The following is a 13,197-nucleotide window of genomic DNA, read 5'->3' as shown; positions in this document are numbered from 1 at the left end:
GTTGTGACAGCTGTTCATGTACAACCGAGATTTACGCCTTTATATATATTTAACTGTGAAGGTCTTCTTCTCTCCCGACTAATAACGGGGAGAAGTTTGCCCAAAACTTCAAAGAGCAAAAGTTTTGATGCCAGGAACGCTCCTGCTTCCTCATTGCCTGTCATTCCCTTTTAAGTATGAAATTTTCCAGTTGCAATGCAATGAGCTGACTGTGGTTCCATAGGTAAAGATGCATTTAGGATACCAGGTTTTCAACATCGTCTTGAAGTGGATAAGAAGAAACACATTTTTGCCTCAGTGATATTTTTTTTTCCTCTCCTTTGCCTGGAGATGCAATGAAAGCTTCCTGTTGTCCGCTCAACACAGGCATCTTCTTCACGGTAGCTTTTTAAATACAGTGCTAACAACACAGCTCTTTGTTCCCTTCTGTACGTCTACTGAAACGCAGATTAGGTGCCAGGCGTAGGTCAGTCTTGGAAAAAGCTGCCACCCCTAATGTTATAAGTTAGACCACACAATTTTCTGGTCTATTGAAATTATTTTATTAATCAAGTAAGCAGACACAAGCAAAACAGTGCTGGGTGGCTGGGGAGTCTCCGCTCCACCACAGCACGCAACTTCCCCTTTCCAGTGTCGCTGTTTTAGAGCATTCAAGTTCTGGCTTGTCGAGACTTGACCTGTCGACTTGTCGACTTGTCGAGACTTGTTCTGAGGCTGCGCAGTCTGTTGTTGGGGGTCGTTATTCTTCCTCCGGTGATCATGCGTTGTGCTTGTGTTCAGGTGGGGGCAAAATAGGATGTCTTGAGGTGGGTGGGTGGTATCTTACAAAATCCTTGTTTTAACAAGGATGTTTACCCAACCCCCCTTCCCCATTTGTCCCCATGTTACAATGCTGTGAGTTGTGAAACCTTATCTCCTCAGTAGATTCTTTAAATTCTCAAGGACAATGAACAAGCCCCTACTAATTTATCACAATCCCTCCTTTTTCTTTTTCTAACATATTTTGTTCATTGAATTTTTGCAATATTTTCTTGCTGAGCATCAAAGTTTCTGCGTCGTCCTCCTCCTGCTCAAGAGATTCATACTTAGCATACACAAGCATAAGATGAGCAGCTTCCAATTGTCTTTTCACAATTGCAATTACTCGATTGAATATACATGGTCCAAAAGTCAGTGTTAATATAAGTAACAACAAGGGCCCCGCTATGGTTGTTAGCAGTGTAGTAAGCTAAGGTGAGTAATTAAACCAGGATTCATACCAATTCTGAGGAGCCTCATTTTCCCTTTTGCGTTTTTCTGATCCTTCCCGCAATTTAGTCATTGTATCTCTTACCACCCCAGTATGATGTTTACCAGATGGTATTCAGCCACTGTGTGATGGGTATACATATACTCTTCAGTGTGGTATAGAATCCTTGGTATAATGACCACCTGTACACAAAAATTGTGAGATGTGTTAAACAATTTTAAAGATAGGCAAGGAGTGACTCTCAACAATGAACATACCCACCTAGTGTTATTTGCAGGAATTAATCATTTGTGTGTTTGGTACTTTTTTTTTTTTTTTCAGTGGCATGGCACAGATCATTTTTATCTCTTGGAACTGTGCCGATACATCTACCTTTTCCCATAACTTGAGTCAAAGTTATCCCAATTTCCTGACCCCAACTGCACTTGGAAGGATTTGACTCGTTTGAATATTCAGACCTCCCCATATCTCCTATAGCTTCATAATATGGGGGCTTAACACTTACACATAGCCAGCACCCTTCAGTTATCTCAAGATTAGTTCGATTTAGTACCTGGAAACTAGCATTTATAACTTTCCACATACTACTCTCGGGTACAACCCCTTTCTTTTTTTTTTTTTTTTTTTTTTTCACAATGCTTGGAAGCAGTGTGGGTAAGGATAACTCTGTTGACTTATTAGAAAACACTGTAGTAGGTTGGGCAGTCCCAGGTATCTTTACAGTCTGGACAACCAAACCTTCCCCTAATAACTCTTTATTAGGCCCGACTACCTTGGAAGTCTCGGGTTTTTCCTTCTTTATTGGTATGAGTCCTCCCCTATCTGTTCCATGTTAGTAAAATCTGACATTTTTCCCTAGTACCCAGCTAGTATCGTCTGAGTTTGTTATATTTATATACAGAACCTTGCAAATTTCTTTATTTCCGTGGAAGGTTCCTGTATACCCTATACCATGCCCTCGCCACCTGTAACAAGGATCCAATTGTCGGTTACAACCTTGCAGCCCATATCCCACTTGTAAGAATTTATCCTGACCAGCCCCGAGTGTCCAGTCTGTAGCAATGGTTTCACACCCCCGGTATGCACAATAATACACATTCAGGCATTTACAGTACCCCTTTCCCAGGTTAGAACTTGGGCAGAAATAAAATCCCATATATTCCCAGCATCAGGGCCTCGAGATCAGCTGACATAGTGTAGAAGTAAAGCTTGGCCCCCCCCCGATGTTATCTGGGTTGCAATAACCTGTTGATCTTCGAATCGACTTAAAGTCCATTAAAAGGTTGGTGGGGGTGGTGTTGAGTCACTATGCAGGATGAAATCACTGCGAGAACCCCCAAATACCGATAGGAATGGCTGAGGCCCATTTCTTTCCCCACTTATTCACTCCTCTGCCTCACTCGTCAGTTGGGTTGCAGCCAACTACGAGGTTTTAGTTCTTCTCGGCAGCAGTAGTGTTCTTCAGGGGAGAGCCTCTACCTTAACCCACGGTACCTATCGAGTTCGTCGCAATGTGAGCTTCAGGTCTTTGTTTCCTGGAGCGATCTCCCACTTCTTGTCACAGATGGGTCCTTTAACACGGATGGCATGTGTCCATCCTTTCTCTGCAGTCCGGACGACTGTTTCTGTAGTAAGCAAAACAACATAGGGGCCTTCCCCATCGTGGTGTTAAAAAAAGTCTCTTTCCAAGTCTTAATTAGAATTGAGGGTGATCAAGTGGCAATTCCAAGTCATAGGGCATACCATACAGCATTTCAAAAGGAGAAATTCCTACATCAGTTCTGGGCTGTGTCCATATGTTTAACAGTGCAAGGGGTAAACATTTTACCCAAGAAGACTTAGTTTCCAGCATAAGTTTTGTTAGTTGTTTCTTAATTTCACCATTCATTCGCTCTACATTTCCAGAAGAGAAGGGGTGCCAGGGGCTGTGAAAATCCCACTCAATCTCTAAGGCCTGCTTTAATCCTTGCAGTAAAGCTTTACACCCATTCAGTCACGTGGTCAATTAGGACAAACAAGTAACTCAGTAAAGTCTACCTGTATACTTAGGAAAGGTCAAAGCCCTGGCTCCCGTCCCCCTCTAGATGGGTTACAGAAGACCTTTTTATTTACCTTTTGACATATAGTACATCCTCTGCATGTGTGTTTCCCTAAAGTATATATTCCTACACAGACATGCTTTCTTAGAACAACATCACACATTGCTTGCACCTCCCAATGACTCTTCTGATGTAAAACAGTTAATATTTGCCTCATTATCACTTTATTCAGCATTTCTCTCCCATCAGGGAGTATCGATTTTCCTTAAAATGATCCACATATTTGTAACATTAATACCTCCTTGGGAGGTTGTAATTGCTCCAAAATCTTTTTTTAGAATTTACCCAAATAGATAGGTGGCCCTGTATAGCCCTGAGGTAAAATTGTCCACCTATATTGTTGCTTCTGCCCCCATTTCAGGGTCTTTCCAGTCAGAGGTGAATATACATGTATGTTTGCTCTCAGGGCCAGAGAGCACTCCATTAATAACACTGTTATTCCAGTCTAACAATTTACTATTTGAATGCCCAATTTAATCATCAAATCCCTTCCCATCAAGTTAGTCCCTGCCTTGGATACATACAATAATTGTCCAGTGATCATTTTATCCCCTGGTCTCAGCTTAGTATTCCCCAAAAGTGGCACTGTTATCCCAGTCCCTTCTACCCCCATCACATTTAGGGTTTCATTAGTTAATTTAATCCCTGATACTTTACAAGTCAGTAATCACTTAGCTGCTCCAGTGTATTGGGTTTGATGGCAAGGTTCTGGGGGGGGGGGGGGGGGTGATGGGTGTGGGGGTGGGAAACTGCAGTGGCAGCCCCCGTGAGAAAAACCCAGAAACCTCCCCGTGATAGATAAGGGACAATTTCATCTGGCCCCAAAGGGGCCCACTGCTGCCCAGAGCCAAGCCATAAGCAACACAGTCCGTGCCTCTGTGAGAGCACATCCACGAAAACAAACAAAGAAACAAACAAAAGCCTGCTGCTCAACAGCAGTTGGGAGAGCGAGAAACCCTCCCGCAGACACCAAAGTCAGTGCAGAAGGAGGGGGAGGAGGCGCTCCAGGCGCTGGAGCCGAAGCCCCCCTGCGGCCGCTGGAGAGGCCCCTGGTGGAGCAGGCTGTTCCCCCCTCCCCAATGCTTGGGAAACTGAACAAACACCACAGCAAATATACCAAAACTTCTAGACTGTTACTTTTTATAATGCCTACATCACCTTTCCCTGCTCATTCAATTTCAAATAGCTCTGTTAAATACTGCATGCCACACCTTTAACACCTTCAGCAACCCTTTTAACACTTCCTTTATCTTTCTCCAGCCTGTACTTTTCTAATACCAGCACCAAAGGCTCAGTCAGAGTCCAACTTAATTCCATACCTTTTCCCTCCAAGATACTGAAACAACATATCAATCAATATACCATATTTCATCCCATTTTTCTTCTTTCCACAAAAACAACATTGACTGTAATATGGTGTTATAATTAATAGTTCCATTTAGGGGCCACTCTGCTCCATCCTCTAGTTTATAAAGTGGCCACCACTGATTACAATATTTGATAAGAGTTCTTTTACTTTCTGTACCCTTTCACCCCACTATATCCCTCCAATGTGTTAGTATACATCCTAGAGGGCTTTTCCTCGGGATTTCTTTGCTTTGAACTTTTCCTATTGTAATCTACAGTGGTCAATATTCCACTGTTTTCCTAGAAGCTCTTTAGTAGTCAATCCCAATCCCTCCAAAATCCACAATATATAGATACACAAGTAAAATCAGACCACTGTAAATTAACTGCCTCTTGACAATTACACTGAGGACATTTAAACCTGATGAGCCGATAATATGCCTGGGCAAATTTTGTTCCCTTAGACATACACCTCAATGGCAGTCCTTATATTTACATATTTACATATTAACATATGTATAAAAGTGTACTTTAACAAAAATGCCCGGGCTTTTATATATATACAATATACAATGTACAGTTATTATTCCAGTTAGAATTATTCCTCAGCAGCTGCAAACATGCCAGTTGCCATTAAAGCTCGCTTACCCTCCTCCTGTCCTTTTCTTAAAATCTCAGACATCCCCAGAGTTAATGGGGATGGCCACATATTCCATTCCTGGCTGGGATCCCCCCATCACTATTTCTCGTAGGGGATATAATCCCTCCCTTAAAGCAGATTTCTGATTTCTTGCCCTGCTTCTGGTTACCGGCCCCTGTGTTTCATGATCCGATTCCGATTCTCCTGGATTAGCTAATTCGGGGAGTCCATTAAGGACAGGAGCTGTTAGTGCGGGCGGTGGAATGTAGAGTGGGGGCGGTGTTAGGACTTCTAAGTCCTTTCTCTTTTTATCCTGCCCTCCTTTTTCTTTTAGAGATGTAGATGCGTCCTCATATCTGAATTTATCCAGAGGTGCGCATACTCACTTTCGGACAATCTTTTCTACAAATTTCGGACAATCTTTTACTACTAACCAATCTATCACATCAATGGTTGTAATTGCAAGTCGACTGCTCCCAAAGCAGCAGGGAATGACACGATCCTCTTTGTAGGACAGCTGCTGCCACAGCAAAGCCACTGTTGCATTTCATTAGAGAAGCATTGCAGCAGCGCGGGGCACTGTAAAAAGGCTGCAGATCTTGTAGATACAGCTGTGCCAGCTGGAAAAGGAAGCACCCTTAGGTGATTACCTTTACCCACGTGTGCCATGCCTACAACTCTGCTGGCAGAACAGATTGCTCAAACGCCCAGAGCAAAGGTGGATTAGTTTGCTCAATCCTACCTTTAAATTCAGGGGTGGGTAAATAGCAAAGCGACTGCTTGTAGCAATCACCTCTCTCTCACACAGTCATTTCTATTACCAAAGATGCAGAGATGATAATCTCTGGCACAGCAACAGTGACAAGCTAGTGGCAGCACCTTCTTCCACTGCCACAGCTGTCCATTACCTGTGTGAGCCTGCAAGCATGTAGCTTTAGGGAGCAGCCATACCAAATGGAAATACTGCTGCCCCCTGGAAATAATGCTGCTTATCATCTTATCAGCAAACTCTGCCTCCCTCATGTATATATATATATATATACACACACACACACAATATAAGAAATTCTAATACTGCACTTTCAAGGAATTTCAGAAAAGTAGTCACTTCTCCATGGCTAGCTAGTTTACGTCAACCTGCTAACTTCAGGTTTAATATCATCACTGCAAGAAATAAAGATCCTTTTCAGGTTCTTAATACATCAAAGCATGAAAAAAAATCCCCAAATAAAAGCCCTCAAACCCATCATAAGAATTATGAATCATTAAAATGATATCCATAATAGTACTAGCAGGTTGTCAGTGTGGTATTTTAAAATTCAGCAAGGCCTTTTGTCTTAAACATTAGGCAAAGAATCTGTCTCCTAAACTACAGATGACCAGAAGCAAATGGTAGCCTACAGAAATCTCCATGAGGTGTGGAAACTAAACAGTCACAGTGCATTACAGGCTGAATTATTTCACTATCTGTATGTCCTTCCAATTAATTGTTTTAATTGGCATTGGTGAACAATGGGCTTAATTTGCAATTTTACATGACGCAGGAATATGTCCTATTTGAGCATTAAAAAAAAGCTGAAATTAGACATACTTTGAGCTCATAGCGATCCACAATAACTATGTAGTCTGTCTCTGTAGGGACTTGTACAGTGTTCTCATCACTTACCTGTTGGTGGTCTTCTTCCCAAGAACGTTCAGGAGTCACCGCTTGAAATGCCCAGGAATCTGGAAGGACACAGATTTCTTCAGTCAGGTTTTCTGTTTATCTAGAATACAGTCTCAGTGAAGTATCCTGTACCTGCCAAACAGTCTCTTTCTACAAATACAGAGACAGAATTGTTATCGTCTTCACTGAGAAATACTTGGCTTCTCCCTTCTTTCCAGCTAAAGTCACTGCTCCATAAAAATCAGAAACTAAGACAAAAAAAGCAAACAAAAATACCCACAAACAAACCAAAAGCACTAATGAAAAGCTTAATATTGGAAAAAAATAGTCATGTTGCCAATTCAGGGCTCAGAGTCTCAGAGCGCGTGGTGAAAGGTGACCCCCAGCTGGCTGCTGGAGGAAGCTGAGGCAGCGTTCAGCTCTAACCTTTGCCTTCTTGGCTGGCATCTTTGCACTCCTGCTGTCAGTGGGTGTTGAGTGTCCTTCCCCCCAGCCTCAGCACGTGCCCTCAGATGTAGGCAGCGTTTAGCAGCTAGAATTCACTCCAATATAAAGAGTACAAATCATGCGTTTTCTGCTTTTGCTTTGGAACTCTTAGCTTGAGGTTTTCCTGCAGGCCATGAGGTTTCTTGCAGCAGCAGGGATGAGTTCTGTTAGCAAGAGGCTGTTCTGTGCTTCGACTGTGGGAAGACAAATGGTTACCTGTGCACCGTGAAATAGAACTTGACACCTAGCACACCGCACTTGCAGCCTGTGGGGTGCTTTAACAAGCAGGTAAATCAGCAGAGGCTGTTTTGCAGCCGGGGTGATGCTGGGTGATTAAAAAGCAGGGGCAGAACAAGGAGTTTCTAGTGTTTGTTCTTGCTTGTCATCCGACTCTCCACTTCCACTGTTCGTTAGAAAAAAAAACAAAAAACAAACAACAAAAAACAAGGGGTAAGCATCTTAATATCTTTATTGTAAATGGAAGGCACAAAACAGACCAGCAACAGAGACTGTCCAAGAGAAATACTTGGTGCTTTATAAACAAACAAGGAAGTACCCTTAGGTAGGTGTGATAATCCTCCTCTAACGCGTTTTTGGAGTGCAAAAATAGATTTGTTCCTTTCTTGCTCTTCTCTCCAGGACAAAGGCAGAATAGCCAACTGCAAAGTTAGACCAGGGAGGTCAGTTTGTTCCATACTGAGAAAGACAAGCCTGTAAAACAAACTAGACAGATTTTCTTTGTGTTATTTGTCTTCCTTCAGCAAAGGCAAAGCTTATGCCACTTCTTGGTGTGTATTTCCAGAATTTGGGAAAAAGGCTTTGCTCTCTTTGAGAGACTGATAACTTGATTTGATTAACTGAAGAAAGCTGGAAAACTGTTCGTTCCTCATTATTTTTCACTTGTTACTTTCTTTAGGGTTACTTTTAAAAAGAAGATTTCACTGATCACAAGCCAGTAGAAGACTTTCAGCCCAAGCAAGGGTGAAGACAGCTCTCTCCAAGAGCAGAGGAAGTCCCTGTGGAGAGAAGCCGAGCTTGTTAGCAGAACTCGTCGGCATGTCTAAACAAGGAGACGATTGCTACTTCTATTTCTATTCTACCTGTACCAAGGTATGGCTGGCTTTCCTTTGCTTTGCTTTTTTTTCCCATTTTTTTCAGGAAGGAGTAGATTAGGAGGAGGAAGCATGCTGGTCTTTGGTTAACTTGAGAACCAGATAGATTCTGAATTCAGTTGTAGCAACATTAGGCAGCAGCATGGCCATTTTTGAGGCTGTACTCTATTTTCCTTGTTGGTTTCCTTTTGGTTCCAGGGAGACAAATGTGCCTACCGCCACTGCGAAGCTGCTCTGGGCAATGAGACGGTCTGCAAGCTGTGGCAGGAGGGTCGTTGTTTCAGGAACGTCTGCCGATTCAGACACATGGAAATTGACGTGAGTGCCTAACGATGTGTTCTCAAAATCAATCAACAAAAGCATTTTTCAGTGCCGTAGGTGTACTGATTGTGCTTTTGCAGGATAGATTCGTTTGCTTCAAAATCATACTGGTTTCTGTTACCAAGAGAGGGGGTGGGAGGAAGCAGAGGGAAATAAAATCAATGCCTTAGGTGTGTCTTAGCAAGATATATATATATATATATTTTTATTAGATGCTGACAGTTTTCTCAACAGATGCAGAATAGCTGTTAAATAGACTGCTAAAACCTGCTGGAGCAGGGGGGTAATAAACAGGCTGTTCTATCGTCATGGGAGCAGGCTTGATAATGAACTCTCAGGTCTCTTCTGACCCACAGTCCTTCCGATAACGCTGTTCTAGCTGCCTGGGGTAGGAAGTGGGGAAAGTTAAAGGTGCAGAAGAACTAAGTCTCCAAGAAGTAGTTCTAGACAGGGTTAACCTAGGCAATTTCAGATGTTCTTTTTCCCTCTGAATAATGCTAGTATAATCCTAGGTGTATTAGTTTAACCCACCCTCAACTGGTGTCTGAGAGTGCCTGTCTTCTCTAACTGAATGATGACAAATCTAAATGTGCATAGTGGTTGCAGCTTATGCAAACTTTGTGAATATGCCCAGAAATACTCCACTTAACTGAGAACCTGATCTTTGGAATGATGTTTCAGCACTGTGTTGTGACAGCTGTCATGATCTGGAGCTGTGCATCTCTTTGCAAGCCTCACGTGCATGTTATCACGAGCTTTTCTTTCTTTCTGTCTTCAGAAAAAGCGCAGTGAGATTCCTTGCTACTGGGAGAAGCAGCCGGGAGGCTGTCAGAAAGCCAACTGTGCTTTTCATCATGCAAAGGGATGTTACATCGATGGACAATTCTTCCCACCAAGCAAGAGTGAGTTTAGGTCCTTTTTCTTGAAGCGCTGAAGACTTAATTTGGAGTATTACTTAGTGGGTGCCAATCCTGTAGGGGCCATCAGGTAACTGTTCATTTGTGAGTGCAGGAAAAGGTCTGCAGTCATAGGTGTACTGCACCGAGTGTACTGCTGGTGTTTGTTTTCTGCTTTCGTGCTCAGCTTCTCTTGGCTTTGTGTGATGTTTGCCTTGCAGTTTGCTTCCTGTTGTTTCATCTTTTGCTGGGTGGTAGGGAGATGTGTTGCTGTTCGAAGGGAAGTCATTGTTGACGGTGTAAACAGTGATGGGATGGGCAAAAGGAGATGATGAATTCATTGTCTATGCGGGTTATCTGCCTTTCCTACCACCTCTTTGCTAAATTGTGGTCAAAGTTTTAAACTGCCATATTACCGATGATCCTCCTCTTCCTCTAGCTACACTGCCAAGTCCGCCTGAGTCCGCGGACGATGATTTGAAAGTGGCTCAGATGTCACTGCAGCAAAACAAATTTTCTGTCCAGTCAAATCCCTCTCCACAGCTAAGGGGGTGATGAAAGTGGAAAACTCTGAAAATGTCCCAAGCCCTACACACCCTTCAGTTGTAATCAATGCTGCAGATGATGATGAAGATGATGATGGTGAGCATGTTTTGGTTCTTGGAAGGAATTTGTGCTGTAAATGATTGTGTAAATCTTTGGTTCTTGAAGGAATCTGTGCTGTAAAGGAATGTAGAAATCACAGATGACCCGAGGTCTGACTAGCGATAGGGCAGGCAGTGTGGCCAGGTCACTGGTGGCTTTGTCCGGCAGTCAGTGGACAGAACCTGAAACGTTGGAGGAAAGCTTAGAACCACTCCTGGCTTTAGCTGGTCTGTTGTGTAAAGTTCTATGTGAAACTAGGAAGGAAATTTCTTTTTTCTGTCTGAAGAGCAATGTGTTGTGTAATAGTTAAAGCTGCAGAGAGAATCTAGAGAGTCCTAGATGTTTTGTCCTAGTGTATTCTACTTAGGAGTCCATCAGGTCAATGTAGCTCTTTAAAAAACAAAACAAAACAAAAGAGCAACAAAGTTTTTTATATGAAGCATGGGCTGAAGTGTCACTGCATGAGCTACGTAATCATGAACAATCTTGTCTATGCATAACTGAATAGATTTTTCCCCTTCAGACCAACTTTCTGAGGAAAAAGAAACTAAAACTCCCGTCCAGCAACCAGCTGCGGAAGGCAAAAATGGATTACGGGTGATTTCCACTCGCAAAGGCAGTTCTACTGCTACTAAACAAGGTATTCCAGCACCTTAGTAGGATAAATCAGAAGAACTTGACAGTTAACTCAAAAGCAGTGTGGTGTAAAAACACAACAAAATGTAGGGGTGCTGAATGGACTCGGTTATTTCCATGATCTCATTTCTGCCATGAATACCATCATGTGCCCATTGGGTCAGAAAGGTGAACTCCTTTTCTTTACTTTTGGAGAACAAAACAGGGCCACAGCATGGAGTTGAAATGGCTGCACGTGCAGCCTTGCAACCACTGTTGATAAGCCATATCTAACGATAGAGGGATCTAATATCGTGTAAATGGATTAAAATTAAAACTACATTTTTAAGCCTGAAGGATGAAAGGAGGGGCAAAATGCCCTTGGTTCTCTGGCTCTTTCACTTGTGAGGAGTGTTGACACGCTTTATTCTAAATACTTCAGAAAGTTGCTGAGCGCTAAGAAGCCTGAGGAGCTGTGGTCCTCAGTGAGTGCCTCTAAGCCAGTCTCATGAACTGTTTCCTATTTTCAGAGGGCAATCTGAATTTTGGAATAAAAACACTTGAGGAAATCAAATCTCAGAAGATGAAGGAAAAAAATAAGAGACACAGTGGTGAGTTAGTACAGTCAGTACTTTAGGTGTTAGCTGAGCATGTGTTTCGATGATAGATGGTGGCAAATAAGCATGTTAGTAATAGACACAAGGAGACAGCGTGTGGGAAGATGCTCTTTTCAAAGTTCTTGGAAATCTGTGGCTTTATTAGTTTAGTTGAAGATGGAAGTGGTTCAAGAGGAACTGAGTTGTGTTTTTGGGCTATTCAGCGTATTTTCCTTGAAACAGTAGATCACCGTATTTAAAGCTATGTGGTTATTCCACAAATGCTTGAAAGTCTGCTCCTAATGTCAGCCTAGAGTCCTAAATTGTGATGTGCTGCTCATTTCTTTGTGGTGTTTGAACATTTGCCAGTTAACTGTAAATTCATGCATGTATACAAAGCTGTACGCAGACCAGGAAGCTGCTGATGCTCCAACTGAGTTTCTGGGTGTGCATTACGCTCCTCTTAACATGTGTGTTGGGGGCTTACAGCAGTGCTTACAGTAGAGCTATTTGACCTGCAGTGTGGGTTAAGGTGGGTAACATAGAAAAGGGATTCGGTGTTACTGAAACACTGGATATGTTACTTTTATCATAGTTAGCTTTGTTACATCATGTCTAAAACTAGACTGAAGCTCTTCAGGGCATTGTCCTGTCTTCTGTTTCTGAGAAGTACTTAAATGCTTTAGGGAACTGAAGCTAGAAATACACCCTTTTGTTTCAGTCATTTCACAGTTTAGCTTTCTAAATGTCTCTTTGTTTATCAAGTCTTTAGGGTGGAGTAAGCTCTGTGTACTTACAAATTGCTGCATCAGACATGCTAAAGCAGTGTTCCATGTCATTAGTGGGACCGACTTGTCTTATCTGTTGTTTTAATATAAAAATCTGAAATAATCCATTCACGTATGCTGACATGGTTTGTAGAAAAGCATGACCTACAAATGAGTAAAGCACTAAATAAATAAATAAATAAATTACTACTTGCTAGAAATAACCATTGCTATAATGTTTCCTTAAAATTATATGGTACATGTATATAATGCTCATCTTCTGTTGGTGATGCATGAATCTGAGTAACAGGTACTTTTGGCTGCAGGAGCTGTGTTCACAACTCTTACTGCTTGGAGCAGACTGCACAGAGAGTTGCACTAACAGCCTGCTAGTGATATGCAGATCAGAACGTTTGGGAACTGGGTCATTTATGGGAGCTGTCAATCCATGCCATGATGGTGTTGCAAGTTGGATTATTGAGGGATCTTTTTGTAACGGGGTTACTTACTTCCTTGACACATTAGTGAAAGCCTTCTCTCAAGACTATGGCTCTTGCTAATACATGACACAAATGGAAACAATTTCAAATACTTGCCAGCAGGCTTTGCTTCCTTTTACCTTCATGCGGATTTTTCCTGTAGCCTATGTAGTAGGGAATATTGTGTTCAGATAAATAGGGTTTGGGCAACAGGCTGTTATTTACTTCCAATATTTTACCGCACTTCAAAACTCTTCCTTGAAAACTACTGTAGAAGTT

Source organism: Anas platyrhynchos, chromosome 22, assembly GCF_047663525.1.
Source record: "Anas platyrhynchos isolate ZD024472 breed Pekin duck chromosome 22, IASCAAS_PekinDuck_T2T, whole genome shotgun sequence".
Classification (NCBI taxonomy): domain Eukaryota; kingdom Metazoa; phylum Chordata; class Aves; order Anseriformes; family Anatidae; genus Anas; species Anas platyrhynchos.
The sequence above is the reverse complement of the archived record's forward strand: the minus strand, read 5'-3'. Positions refer to the sequence as shown.